Source organism: Rattus norvegicus, chromosome 17 (genome assembly GCF_021556685.1).
Source record: "Rattus norvegicus strain SHRSP/BbbUtx chromosome 17, alternate assembly SHRSP_T2T, whole genome shotgun sequence".
Classification (NCBI taxonomy): domain Eukaryota; kingdom Metazoa; phylum Chordata; class Mammalia; order Rodentia; family Muridae; genus Rattus; species Rattus norvegicus.
Window position 1 is genome coordinate 73834127 of NC_141550.1, and position 15313 is coordinate 73849439.

General features: G+C 47.2%; 1 protein-coding gene across 3 annotated transcripts in view; it reads left to right on the forward strand.

Moving 5' to 3' along the window:
• The window catches only part of Pfkfb3 (6-phosphofructo-2-kinase/fructose-2,6-biphosphatase 3), an 81683-nt gene that overhangs the window by 36491 nt on the left and 29879 nt on the right, over positions 1-15313 (forward strand).

The following is a 15313-nucleotide window of genomic DNA, read 5'->3' on the forward strand; positions in this document are numbered from 1 at the left end:
AGAATCTACCATGTAGTAGAATCCGGCTTCAAGTTTACTTTGTAGCTGAGAATGACATTGAGCTTCTCATCTTCCTGATTCTACCTCTCCAGTGCTGGGGTCGCAAACATATCCCATCACACCCAGTTTATGCTGTGCTAGAGAGCGAACCCAAGGCTTTAGTCATGCCAGGCAAACACTGCCACCGGAGCCATCTCCCAGCCCTACCTATCTCCTTCAGGTTTTGTCCTGTTTTATTTTCTGAAATGGGTTCTCACTCTGTAGTCCAGGCTGAACTCATTATGTAGTCCAAGGTGGCCTTGGACTCTTGGCAATCCTCCTGCCTCAGCCTTTCAGAATGCTGGGTTTTCAAAATGATGGAATTTCAAGTATGCATCACATGGTATCTGACCGCCCTTCTTTCCTTCTCTGTTTCTTTTGTAAGAAAACACACATAAACACACATAAACACACACGCACACACACACACACACACACACACGAATGCAAACAAAAATAAACATCATATCAATAAGACAAAACTTAAAAAAAAAAATAAGACAAAACTTAAGGGGCTAGAGAGAAGGCTCAGCAGTTAAGAGCACTGATGCCCTTCCGGAGGTCCTGAGTTCAATTCCCAGCAACAACATGGTGGCTTGCAACCATCTCTAATGGGATCTGATGTCCTCTTCTGGTTGTCTGAAGACAGCAAGAGTGTACTCATAGGCATAAAATAAATAAATCTTTTTTTTTTTTTCCGGAGCTGGGGACCGAACCCAGGGCCTTGCGCTTCCTAGGCAAGCGCTCTACCACTGAGCTAAATCCCCAGCCCCTAAATAAGTCTTTTTAAAAAAACATTAAAAAAGACAAAAATTTAAATTCCCAAACAAACCAAAGTGAGGAAAACCATCTACAAACATACAGAGCTTACAAACATACAGCACTGCGGCATTCTGTCTGTTATTCTTTTGAGACAGGGTTTCTCTGTTGTAGTCCAGGCTGTCCTGGAACTTGATCTGTAGACCAGGCCGGCCTTGAACTCAGAGATCCATCTGCCTTTGCCTCCTGAGTGCTGAGACTGGAGGCAGGAGCCACCACCGCCCACCTCCACGGAGTTTATTGTGCGTTGGTCATCTACTCTTGCCCTGGCTCATATACCCAGAGAGACTCTGTCGGAGGAAAAGGATTTTCCCTTTGCTCGTGGGTATCTGTTGCATTCTTGGTTATCACATACATTCCTGGAACCCATGTCTACTTTCCCCTGTCAGTGCTGGGACCCTGTGAGTCTTGAACATGTGCAGACCCTGTGCTGCAGCCTCTGTGAGTTCATATGTGCACCAATCCTCTTGTGTCTGGAAGACATTGCGTCTTTGGAGCGGAATCATCCTTGGCCTCTTGGTCTAATCGTGTTTTCCGTACCCAAGGCAGGGCTCTGATGATGATATCCCATTTAGGATTGAGTATTCCGAACTCTCCCAGGCTCTTCACGTTTTGCACGCGTGGGTCCGTGTTAATTCTCATCAATGCAAGAGGAGGGAGGGTTCTCTGATGAGACCTGAGTGAGGCAGTGATGTCTGGGTCTAGCAATTTGTCATTAAGTGTCTTTGATTCTGTTTCTTTAGCATAGGTGTCCCCCTAAGCCCATGGCCTATCTAGTCTAAAGTCCCTGACTTTAGCAGGGTCAGGTGTGGGTTCCATCTCATGGGTTGGGCTTATTTTATTTTGTTTTTATTTTTGGTGTTTGTTGACTGTGCCCTTGTAGGAAAATGATACTGTGAGAGACTGCTAGCATTCACCCAGGATCTATTTTCCTCCTCCTCTGTAGGGGAAGAGTTCTGGACAGTGGGCCTGCTACGAGGCCGTCTTCGTCCCTTTATTTGCACATAGGTGTGGGCTGCGACTCAGTCTGGCCAGGGAGATGAATGTGCAAGTGTCATGCAGATGTGGGGAGAGTTGTCTTCCCAGGAGGAAGCCAGTGCCTTTTGGTCTCTTTCTGCTTCCTCTGACTGCCAGAACCATGGTGATTTATGCCACCCGGCTCGTAGGTGTAGTACTATATTCAGTGAACGGTGAGATGGGCTGAGTACCCTCCACTGTGGTGAAAGTGGACATCACTGCTGTCACTTGCCGAAGGCCTTTTATGTAAGTGTGGCTGGGAACCGCCAAATCCAATTAAATGTGTTAATTGATATCTGTTGCAGTTTGTTTTTAATGTTAACAATCGAATCCCAGGGCCTGGCGCATTCTAGCCAGCCACTCTAACACTGAGGCGTAGACTCAGTTGTCTTTTGTTTTCTGTTTTTGTTTTTTGTTTGTTCATGTACTTGTTTTTGAAGCAGGGTCTCATATAGCCCAGACTGCCCTGACCTCCTGCTTCTTTTTCTTACAGATACTTTGTAACCCCTGGGACTTTGTGTATACAGTCTAGCACTCTCCCAACTGAAACACTTGCTTGACTAGACCTAGACATGGCTAGCTCAGAACTTACTATTTAGCCCAGCCCGAACTTAAACTGTTCTGCTTGCATTTCTTTCTTTTTTTTTTTTTTTTTTTGGAACTGAGGACCGAACCCAGGGCCTTGTGCTTGCTAGGCAAGTGCTCTACCACTGAGCTAAATCCCCAACCCCTCTGCTTGCATTTCTACGGTTGCACTAAAATACCTGGACTAAAGCAACTTAAATAAGGAAGGGTTTATTTGGTTTACAGTTCTAGGTTACAGTTATCGTGGAGAAGGTAAGGTAAGAATTAAAGCATCGTATCCACAGTCAAGAGCAGAGAAAGTAAATGAATGGATCATCACTTGCTCTCAGCTGGACCGATCCTGTCTTAACATTGTTCTGGTCCCTTTGTGTAGGGGATTGGTGCCACCCACAAGGGGCTGCATTTGCCCCCATGGACTAACTTGATCTAGGTAATTCCTAAGACTTTCTTTCCAGGTGATTCTGGGTTATATCAGTTTGGGAGTTAAAAACTAAGGAGGACAAACTCATAGAAACCCTCCTGTCCCAGCCTACTGAGTACCAATATTACAGACGTGTGCCTCAGATTACAGACTTCAGAGTTGTATGAATCAGAGGTGGCTTTGTTTATTAATCATTTATGAGCCATAAGATTTCTGATCAGATTAATAGCATCCGAAGTGGAAGAAGAGCCTTCCGAAGGGATGTGGAGAGCTGTTGACATTTTGTGCAGTAACTTTAGGGTCTTCAAGTTTTAACTTTCCATTTTGTAATAATGTTACTGAAATGTTGCAAAAATAGGGCAAAGCATTTACAATCCCTCTTACCCAGAGTCTGCAAGTGTTAGCCTGCTACTCTTACTTTTTAATGTTGTCAGTCTTTCTGTCTATCCGTCTGTCCATCCACCTAACTAACTCTCTACCTTTAAACACTTCTTTAAACATTTCTTTAAAACAAGGAAAGGGCTGAGCAGAGTAGGTCACATCTGAAATCCTGTCACTTTGGAGTTTGAGGGCAGAGAGAGACTGCTGAGAGTTCAATGCCAGCCTGATGTACGTACTGAGTTCTAGGACAGCCAAGGCTACATGGTGAGATCCAGCCTCAGAAAACCAAAACCAAAACCAAACACCAAAAACCAGAACCAAAAGTGAACCCAAGCAAAAACAGAGCCCAGATGAAATCCCGGAAATGAGTTTGATCCAGAATGCTTATCTCACAGGTGGATGAGGTGTCCAGTTTCCCACCATTGTTCAGTGTTTATCAAAGAGAACACATTTCAGCAGATGTGGTGGAATTTTATCCAGCATCACAGGTTTCTGAGAAGAGTCATGTCTTCCTGTAGGACTTTCTTTCCCTCTCTTCGGTGGCTCACACACACCCTTGGTATTTTAAAAGAATATTGGTATACATTTTCAAAAGCAATATTAGAAGTTTTATATTGTGGTGGGAGCAAGCAATGCAGAATTGTCCCCTTTGACATTTGCAAATGTGTAGGTCAGTGGGCTTGAGTGTGTTTGCTTCCTTGTGCAACAGAGCTCTAGAACGTTCTTGTCTTGCAATACTTAAACTCTTCCCTCAGTTTTTCTGTCTTCTCTCAGACCTTGGCTCCTAGCCTTTTCATCACTTTTTCCTGCATGGAAGTCGAGCTGTTTGTCTCAGAGGAGTGGCTCAGCTTACTTTGCTTTGCATAGTGTTCTGGAGCCTTATCTGATCCTTATCCTTTTGTTGACTCTGTAGTATGCTACCATATCCATTTACCACATCTTATTTATTTATTGATCTTTCAATGAATACTTGATGTTTCCGACTCCTTCCTATTCATGTGCATTGCGCAATGGTGCTTTGGCTATGAGTGGACAGTAGCCAGAGTAATCCGCACTCACTTGATTGCTTCGGTCAGAGTATTTTATTTTGGCCACAGGAAAACAGTTTATCTGTAATCCCAGCCCTCGGAACGTCTCCACCATCTGGAGTTCAAGGCCAACCTAGGTTACCTAAGATCTTGACTCAAAAAAAAAAACCTAAAAATTTAAAAGTACTTGAGGCGTGACCCCCTACGTTACCCTCTGTGAATCCCTACCAACAAGGATGGCTTCAAAGTCATTGCTTTTCCAGGGCCTCATCAAAGGAAGGTTTAACTAGGGACTTCTATTCTGTTGACTACAAAGGTCAATGGTGTTACTGTTGTGTCTGAATCTACGGTTTTTCACTAGACTTCTGTGTTAGAGGCTTTTTCTAGATGACTGGAGCTTGAGGGCTCTGACCTTAGCAATGAAACAATCTATTAATAGGTTCATAATTCATTAATGGGATGTGATTGAAATTAGGAGATGGACTCTGCTCGGAGGAAGAAGATCAATAGGGAATGTCCTGGAAGGTGTATCTTGTCCCCAATCTCCACTATCTCTCTGATCTCTCTGTGTCTCTGTCTGTCTGTCTGTCTATCTGACTGACTTTAACTCCTTTCTGTCTTTCCTGCTCCACCACATCCTCACACTCTTGATGCTCTGTGTCCTATTATGGCCGTAGCAATAAATCTACCCTACCACAGCCTAAAAATGCTGCAACCACGAGCCAAAACCAGCCCTTCTCCCTCTGTTAGGTGTTTTGTCACAGGGATGCAAAGTGACAAGCACAGTCACTGTATCCTCAGTCGGCGGCTTCACACTCACACGAACTTGAATTGCACTCAGAGACTCAAAGACAGAAAAGAATCCTTGAGAGCAGAGACTTGTCTATGCAGGTCATAGAACTGGTGAGTGGTTGCAGTGGGAGGAGGATGATAGGCCCCCCAAGGAATCATAGATTCCCTCGTTTGCAAGGCTGGTTGAAGACCAGCTGCTTTGCTTTTCAGATGTTGTCCTTGGGATCTGGATGCCATGGGGATGTTAGTAGGATACGTGCTTGACATCTCTCTAGCCTGCTGCTGCTCCTCCTCAAGGCGAACCTCTCTTTAACCCTTCCAGCGAGCACCGAATGTCTGGTCATGGGCACCACACAATGGCCTCAGCTCCCTGGGGCTGGCGATGTGGATCAACAGGTATAAGCACTTGCCTCACAAGACTGATGGCCTCAGATCAATCCCTGAAATCTGGGGTGGAAAGAGAGAATGTCCTTCCCTCTGAAGAACGTTGCTCTCTGACCTCCATCTGCAGAAGAGAAGTCCTTGCGTCTTTGTTAAGTAGCTGCTATCTTAGCTATGGTCTTATTGTTTGGGGAAGTGATATGCTGAGATAGCGTCTCTCTGTAGCCCAGGCTGACCCCAAACTCATGGTGATCCTTCTGAGTGGTAGGATTATAGGTGTAAGTGACCAAGCCTGATGTGGGACTAAAGATGCCACTGAGCTTTAGCCTCACCTCCCCATTGCTAGGATTGCAAACATGCCCCACCGTGCCCAGTTTCGGCAGTGCTTGGAGAGAACACCCGGGCCTTGCCTTAGCTAGGCGAGCATTTTACCAACCAAGCCAGATGTTCTGTATTTTACGTCTCGTGTTTTATCTGCTGATTTCTTTCCACTCTCTTCACAAGTCACCATGCAGAATCAAACAGGCTTGCCCTTATCTCCAGCTAGTCCAGACCGTCCCATTCTCTCATCTGAGTACTATGCATTAACACAGCCCAGCTGGAGAAGAAGGTTTTCGAACATCTAGTTAGCATTGCTTTCCAAAACCTGCATTCATTATTTTTTTTTTCTCTTCACAATCCAGCTCTATTTTTAGGCTGTTTTCCACTGAGAGAAGTAAGAGGGGAAGAGAAGGGGAAGGGTGCCAACCCGGTCTGTCAGCTGGGAGTTGCTTCACAACACGTGTTTGCACCACAGGCGCTGACAGGCAGGTCAGCCTTGGCCTTGCGACACAGCGCCCTCCCCTACTTTCTCAACGCTGATCCCTGTGAGCAGCAGTGGGGCTCACTTTTCCATACTCAGCAGATGGGCTGTTTTGCAGTCTGTGTTCTCCTCAGGCCTGAGTTTAGTCTAGGGTAGGGAGGCTCTGACTACCCCCATCAGTGAGTCTGTGTACTCAGACACGAGGAGTGTGTGTGTGTGTGTGTGTGTGTGTGTGCGCGCGCACGTGCGTACATGGGTGTGGAGGCCTGAAGGTAACTTTCCCGAATTGGTTCTCTTCTTCTAGCATAGATTCAGGGCCATTTCTTTTACCTGCTGGCTGAGCCATCTTACCAGCCTGGTACCATAGTTTCTTCTCTGCCCTTCCACTCCTGCTGGGCGAGCTTTGGCAATGGGCTATGACTGGATCGTAACAGCAAACTATATCTCAGCTTGCAAGATTTAGAGGGTCTGTGAAATGGCTTACCCTTCCCTTCCTCCTCCCCACTCCTTCCCCCTCCTCTCCTTCCTCCTCTTCCCCCTCCTTTTCCCTTTCTTCCTCCTCCCTCTCCTTTTCCTCCTTCCCCTCCCCCTCTTCCTCCTCCTCTTCTTCCTTCCCTTCCTTCTACTCCTCCTCTTCCTCTTCCTCCTCCTCCTCCACCACCTCCTCCTCCTTTTCCCTTCCCTTTCCCTCTTCTTTTAGAAGTCAAAGTCTCATTGCAGCTTAGGATGGCCAGAGACTTATAGTGATCCTCCTGCCTCTGCCTCTCAAACTCTGGGGTTACAAGCATAAGCCACCACATCTGCCTTAAATCAGCTTCCCTTGTAACCGAATTTTTGTTGTCGTTGTTGTTGTTTTGAGACAGTGCGGCCTCAAATTCACTCTGTAGTCATTGCCTTGCTTACTTACGTCTCTGTTGCCGTGAAGAGACGTCGGGACCATGGCAGCTCTTACAAAGGAAAACGTTTAATTCAGGCTGGCTCACACTTGAGAGGTTTAGTCCATCATGAACACGGTGGGAAGCCAGGAGGCACACAGGCAGACATGGCGATGGAGAAGTAGATGAGTACATCTGGGTCTGAAGGCAGTTGGGAGAGAGAGACACTGGGCTGGACTTGGAAAGTCTACCCTCAGGGGCACACTTCCTCCAACAAGGCCACACCTCCTGACCCTTCTCTAGTAGTGCCATTCCCCGTGACTGAAAAGTCAAAGGCATGCATTGATGGTGGCTATTCTTTTTTTTTTTTTTTTTTTTTTTCCGGAGCTGGGGACCGAACCCAGGGCCTTGTGCTTGCTAGGCAAACGCTCTACCACTGAGCTAAATCCCCAGCCCCAACGGTGGCTATTCTTATTTAAACCACCAGTCCTTGGCCTCCTGATCCTGTACTCCCCAAGTACAGGAATTACAGCTGTGTGCCCGTAGCTGGATGTTTTCTTTAACCTAGAGTCAGCTCGGCCTTGAACTCACCGTTCTCCCGACGCAGTGACGTGCTGGGATCCCAGGCTAGTTTCAAACTTACTTTGTAGGTAAGGATGGCTCTGGACTCCCGATCTTTCTTCCCTCACCTCCCCGTGCTGAGATTACAAGTAAGTGCACAGTTTCTGCTTTATAAGGTGCTGGGGATTGCTTTGTGCATGTTAGATAAGCACTGGACCAACTGAGCCACACCTCCAGCCTCCGTCGTCGGCTTTGTGAGCCACCATGTTCCAGCGTGCATCCCCTAGAGTCTTCTGCAGCTGTGTCTTTTTTAAAGTTTGCTCTTGAAGAGCAAAGACTATAGAGACACTAATCATCTCCAAAGATCTACCTCAAACTTAGACTCAATCATCACCCCCTCCCCCATCCCTGCCACCACCAAGGATACCCAGCCTCTGCTCTATCCCAGTGTTGAGTGTCAAAACCTGTACTGTGGAGGTGCAACACATGCATACTCACCCCAGACACGGAATGTCCCCATGATAGATCAAAGTACGGATACTGCTTACCAAAGTCCAGCTTGGTGAACGAATGAACTCTATTGGGTTACAGGAATATGGGTGAGGGTTACCTACAGAAACAGAAACAACTCAAAGACCATTGTACCACCGAAGCCTACCCCGGCTTTGGTGACAACTCCCAAAGCTGGGAACCTGGAGCACACTGCACAGCCTGCAGGCCGCTCCACAGGCCGGAGGATGTCTTTCTAGGTGCCTCAGGTGACCTAAATCACTTCCAGGAAGTTCGGCTGGTTTCTGCTTCTTCCAGGCAGCTGGTCTGGTTCCGGAGTCTTCTTTTGCCCCGTTTCTCCTCTCAGAGTCTTTTTTTGCCACTCAGCCTGACTGTCTGAGGGTGGTCTTAGCAGCTAGGCTTTGCTTACTGAGGGTAAGGGGTGGGGTGGTGGGCAATGGGGGTTGCGTTAGGCATCTGATTCAGGGAGTTCTTGAAGCTCCTTTTTTGTTGCTTATCTCCCAGCTTATGCTTATGCAAAGCATAAGCTTATGCTTATGTTTCAGCTTGCTCCCCTGAAAGATTGAAGGTTTTGATCTTGTTGGATCAAACTGTTACACAACACCTGGTTTTCCCCAGTGTAGCATCAACATCATTGCAAATTTCATCCATCCATGTACATCCATCCATGTACATACACTGCACATCCATGCATGTACATACATGAACATCCATCCATGTACATACACTGCACATCCATGCATGTACATACATGAACATCCATCTATGTACATACACACACTGCACATCCATGCATGTACATCCATACATGCACATATACTGTACATCTATACATGTACATACATGTCATTTGCAAAAGGCAATGCTGAGTTCAACCATGCAGTCACCATCCCATGAGTTCTGTGTTGTTTGTTTGTTTGTTTGAGGCAGGATCTAGGTAGCCCCGGCTGAATAACCTTGAACTCCTGATGGCCCTGTTTTCGTTCTGGAGTGCCCACAATACAGATGTGTGCCACTAGCCCTTGCACCATGGAATTCTTTTTTTTTTTTTTTTTTTTTTTTGTTCTTTTTTTCGGAGTTGGGGATCGAACCCAGGGCCTTGAGCTTCTTAGGCAAGCGCTCTACCACTGAGCTAAATCCCCAACCCCGCACCATGGAATTCTTTACTGTCACTCTATCAACTCCAACCTCTTGGCCATCAGGATCTGCGCAAGCTAAGTACTTTCTCCCTAGGATTTAAACAAAAGGACTTATCACTCATTAACATGAACATTTTTTAGCTATTAGCTAGGCATGGCAGTGTGTGCCTTTGATCTTAGAATAAAACATCAAAATGAAAGCTATTGGGACCTGTAGAATATTGTGTTTTGGAGAAGCATGACTACTCTGCGTCGTGTGTGTGTGTGTGTATGTGTGTGGTGTGTAGTCATGTAGTATAACACTTCTTGGTTGTTTTTTTTTTTTTTTTTGGTTCTTTTTTTCGGAGCTGGGGACCGAACCCAGGGCCTTGCGCTTCCTAGGTAAGTGCTCTACCACTGAGCTAAATCCCCAGCCCCGGTTGTTTGTTTTTAAAGACAGGCTTTCTCCATGTCATCTGGGCTATTGTGGAGCTCACTTTGTAGACCTGGCTCTCGAACTCAGAGATCTGCCTGCCTCTGCCTCCTGAGTGCTTAGCCAACCTTTATTAACACAATTACTCTGTGTCTTGATGGGGTTAAGAGACTGACAGAGGATCTTAAAACCTTCCCAGAGTAATGTGTAGTGTTGCACACAAGACGCCGACAGAAAGCTTTTGCTGCATGGACAAGGCCTGCCTGTCATGATAAAACATGTCTGTAATCCCAACAAGTCAGGAAGCTGGGGCAGCATCTTGAATTCAATGCCAGTCCGTGTTGTATCTCATGAAAGCTAATTTCAAAATGTAAATCAATACCCAGGGCTCGGGGGTATAGCTTAGTTGGTAGAGTGTTTATTTATTGCGTGTGAAGTCTTGGGGTTCAGTGCCCAGCAGCAATAAGCTAGATATGCAGGCATGTGCCCGTAATCCTCATACTTAGGAGGTAGAGGCAGTAGAACCAGGACTCCTGTGTCAGGGCTGGAGAGATGGCTCAGTGGTTAAGAGCACTGGCTGCTCTTTCTGAGGACCTGGGTTCAATTCCTAGTACCTCCAAATGTGAATAATTTTTTTTTTTTTTTGGAGAGAGAGAAAGAGAGAGAGAGAGAGAGAGAGAGAGAGAGAGATTTAGTTTAGTGTCTTCCTCAGGGAATATAAAAAGTTCCAGGCCAACTCCGTCTATGTGAGGTCTTCTCTAAAAACATCAACTAAGTAAATTAATAACTATACAGCCGAGAGTGGCAGGAGGAAGTGTAGACCTGTGACCCAGCGCGCTTGGGAAGCCAAAATGGGAGAACTGAGAGTTTCATGTTTGCTTGGGCTATGGAGGGAGATATAGTTTCACAAAACAAAAAAAATTTAGGCTGGAGTGTTGGCTCAATGGTTAAGAGCACTTGTTCTTGCAGAAGAAGACCTGGGTTTAATTTCCAGAGACCACAGGGTGGCTCACACCCACCTGTAACTTTAATCCATATATATATATATGATTATATATAAGAGCACACATATATACACACATACATATTCTTTCCTATTTAAACCATATAATTTAAATTTTTCCTTTCTCGGTTTGCTACACTTGTTTAAGATGCTCTTCATGAGATTTAACCAGGGAACAAAGTCTGTGATGGGTGTTTCTGAGACTTCCTTTGTCAATGCAATTAATCTGAGTCTCTTCACTGACGTTTCAGGCAGATTCTTCAGACGAGGGCAAAAAGTAGCCTCCTTCTTTACCTAAACACCACAGAAACAGTCCTCTAGGCCACATATTGAAATTCTTCACTGAAACCTCTCGGGCCAGGTCTACACAATTCAAATTGCTCTCAGTAACAGAGTCTTCCATGTTCCTCCAGGATAGCCCCATTTAAAGCATTCCACTGCTTTCCAAATCCAAACTCCCCAAGTCTATATTCTTCCAAGCAAAAGCATGGTCAGACCTTCATAACAATTACCCCAGTTCCTGGTACCAACTTCTGTCTTAGTTAGGGGTTCACTGCTGTGAACAGACACCATGACCGAGGCAAATCTTATAAAGGACAACATTTAATTGGGGCTGGCTTACAGGTTCAGAGGTTCAGTCTGTTATCATCAAGGCGGGAGCAGGGCAGCATCCAGGCAGGCATGGTGCAGGAGGAGCTGAGAGTTCTACATCTTCATCTGAAGGCTGCTAGCAGAAGACTGGCTTCCAGGCAGCCAGGATGAGGGTCTTAAGACCATGCCCACAGTGGCGCATCTACTCCAACAGGGCCACACTTTCTAATAGTGCTACTCTCTGGGCCAAGCATATACAAAGCATCACAATAGCCCTGGGCTTTCCTAGAACTGGTTGTATGGACCAGGCTGGCCTAGAACTCAGAGATCTACTTGCCTCTGCCTCCCAAGGGCTAGGATGGCAGACCTGCGCCCCCAGGTGCTGCTAGAAAATCCTAGTTCCTGCCTCTTCCAGTGCTGGCCTACAGCAGTGGTTCCAAATGCCTGGCAGCGTCCATGTTTTGAAAGAAAATACAATTTATGAGCTGGTTTTGGGAACCTCCTATGTCATCTGGACAGCTTCTCTCAAGTCTCTATTTCCATTTTTATACAAGTCACACATGTTTTGTGACTAAAAGCCACCTTTGGATGGGGGTGCCGACATAAAGGTTTGTTTTTGCCAATTATTTGAGGTCTTGCTTCTCTCTCTCATACGTGGAATCTTTCAAGAAAGCGACTAATGACACTTTGGGTCTAATTAGCAACGTGAGACTGCTCACAGCCTGTCACAGCTTGTTCCCTCCATCCCTCTTTCCCCGGGGAGCAGGCGTAGGCACCAGCATGGTTTAAGTGTTTAAGTCTTAGTAGCTGTTGTAAGAGTAAGGCAATGGAGTCACATGCTGCTGTTGTTGATAACCAAGTCTTGGCAGCACTGGGGTTTGGTGACCCTGACCAGAGAATGGGTACAAAGGTTATGGCAAAAAAAGAAGAAAAAAAAAACCACTTCCATATCCTTTTTGCTAAGGTTAGACCAGGCTCGCTGAATTCACCCATAGAACCAGTGGGTGTTTGGTGGGGCATTTCACCTAGGGTAGCTTAACTGTCCCAGGTGACTTGAGTAACAGTCCAATCTTCCTTTGTCCTCAGCACTCTTGGTAGGGGTAGATGTATAATGTGACCACTTGGGAGGGGACAGCGATCTGCTGCTGTGTCAAATATGTGATCACCTTTACACACAATCATACACACACACACACACACACACACACACACACACGCATGCACACATACGCACACATGCACACATGCACACATGGATGGGGATTTTCCTCCATTGGTAGAGTGCTTGCCTAGAGTGCGTGAAACTGTGTGTTTCACCCTCAGCATCAAATAAACCAGGGATGAGGACTCACGCTTGTAACCTCTTGGTGAGATATGGGTTACGTGAGACCCTGTTTTCTAAAACAAAACCAATCACCCCCACACAAACCTTCTTCCTAACTGCCTTCCTTCCTCCTTGGTCTTTGACTTGATTCCTTGACCTTTCTAATCTCCAATCTTCCCTTCGCCCCTTCCTGTAGACAAGGGGTCGAGGGCTGTGGAATGCGGACTAGATTGTTCAGTACTCTCTTTTTGGCTTCAGCAGGGTCTAGATTGTGACTCAGAACCTAAAGGGAGTTGTCAATCAGTCCTACTGATTGGAGTCACCTGGCTCTAAGTCACCCGACTTGAAGAATGTTCAAATTCTTGGCAGTGTCCTTTAAAAGGCTGAGTTCATAATATCCACCGTGGGGACCCGGGAGTTCGTGAAGCCCTAGGGGGCCACATCTGAGGTAAAGATAAGGGTATTTTAGCAGAACTAGGGGAGGAATCGGAAGGATGTCTAAACCGCAAACCCAAGGAGGCGATTTTTGGATGTAGTTGTAGCAAAGCTGTTCCTAAGGATTGTCGTGTTGGAGCAATTTTACCTTCCACAAGAACTTCCTTAACCTGTGGTTGCATGCTGACAGCTTCAAAAGACCCAGTAAAGTAGTGTGAATTCAGCTGTGCGTCCCACATTCTATCTGTACCTAGATATTTGGAACCCTAAGCAGGGTCACGGTGACTTCCTTTTGCCTGTCTGGTGGCAGAAGTGACTGGAGGACTTAGTCCTTGTGGATTCCAGGGAAGGGAAAATGCCCCACCCGAGAATGCTTAACTACCTCCTGCCTTGAGGGCTGGCCTTAAATCAAGAGATTTAAACATATGATATAAGATAAATAAAGATCGGTCCCCACTGGTGCCACTCCCACCATGTACCCCTGAATGGCTCCCAGCAATCTGTTCCTAAGCTTTGAGGTGAAGGAATGATATCTGGCCGTTTGCCTGGCTTGTAGGTGTGTGCAAACTCAAGTGGACAGCCGGGAGCATGGCGCAGGCCTGTAATACCAGGTTGAGAAAAGGGAGCAAGTTTGAGGCCGGCCTGGGCTACATAAGAAAACTGCAAACAAAGCAAACATAAACAGAAAACCTAGTGGAAACTTGACAGGTGCACTATGGTTACTGGGGGAGCGGTGAAAGGTGGGAGTGTCCTGGCAGGGATGCACACTCGCCCTCTAACCTCCCCTTACACCCCAAACCCCACCTGTCAGCCTGCAAACACCAATGAGGGAAACCCTTCTGGGGACACAACTACTAGATGTTTTCCTTGTCGAGTCAGTCCACTCTAATTTCAGGAGTGGAGCGGGACTATCGCTTGGGCTTTCTAGGGTGTCACCTCTGGCATTTGCTCTCACTGCAGAAAAACAAGTTTAAATGCAATGCACCGGGTTTCTGAACAGCTGCTCTTGCATAGAAATCGGAAGGTCAGCAAAGCTGTCCTGGGGTTGGGGGCAGGTAATGGGGAGGGTGGTACGGGAGAGTAGGCTGAGGGAATGTCGGTTAGAGCTGGGAGGTTCCCAAGGGCTACTAGCCAGGTGAGCTCCAGGTCTCCTAGGCTCGCCAGGCTTCTGGAGAAGGCAAGGCGGAGGCCCCAGGCGGGGCAGGCTGGGTTGGGAGCAGAGCAGCTGCGCCCGCCGCCAGGGAGCCGGCGCCCTCCCAGCAGAGCATGCAGGACGTGCGCGACGTGTGGCAGCCTCTGCGCAGACTTTTCCACTGCAGTGTGGGGTTCCGCGAGCGCCTCCAATCACAGCCCAGCTTCATCGCGACGTGTGCAGCTCGCCGCTAGGCAGGGCAGCGCTTCTGAGCGGAGGCTTCTGTCGCTAAAGCCACATTGAAAGTGTCATGTCTCCACGGCCTCCCGTGCAGCGGTCCCCACCGAAAGATCCCTAGATCGCCGCTGAATTAAACGACCTCTGGCAGTTCACCGACTGCCTCTTAGGCAGATATCTCCAGCCTATGCCAAGTGCAAAAATCGGGAAAGGAAGCGAGGGCATGTGCACATCAAACAAAATAGAGCCGGGTGTGCTGGGGGCAGGCGCGTGGGGGCCGAGGGGGTGACAGGAATTTAGGATCTACTGTCCCTTGATACGTTGGAGCTCATAGTCCAGTAACGGAGGCGGGAGTGGGCTCTACTTTTTATTACTACTTGAAGAAGGGTCTGTGGAATTCCCTCTTTCCCTTTCTGCTGCACCTCATTCATTCACTCATTTATTTATTTATTCATTTATTTATTGTCCTCTTGAAGCACCTAGCACTGTGAGGGGTTGCAACGTTGCCCAAGCGTGATTCCAGGGGATTCAAGAAAAATATGTGCCTGTGCCCGGAGGTGGCAGTGCCAGCAGGGGACAGACATAGTGGGAGATAATGCACGGGCATCATCGGGAAGCAGCCCCCAAATCTTGTAACTCTGGTGCATGGTGCCGGGGGCCCCACTGCTTGAAGAACTGAATCGGGAAGATGCTTTTGCATAGCACCAGCTGTGTGTGAGTGTGTGTGAAGGGGTGGCGGACCACATTGTGTCAACCGACCACATTGGACACTTATCAGATCGCTGCTCCCTCCCAAGCACCAATGTGGAAAGTGGCTGGAATTATTGGG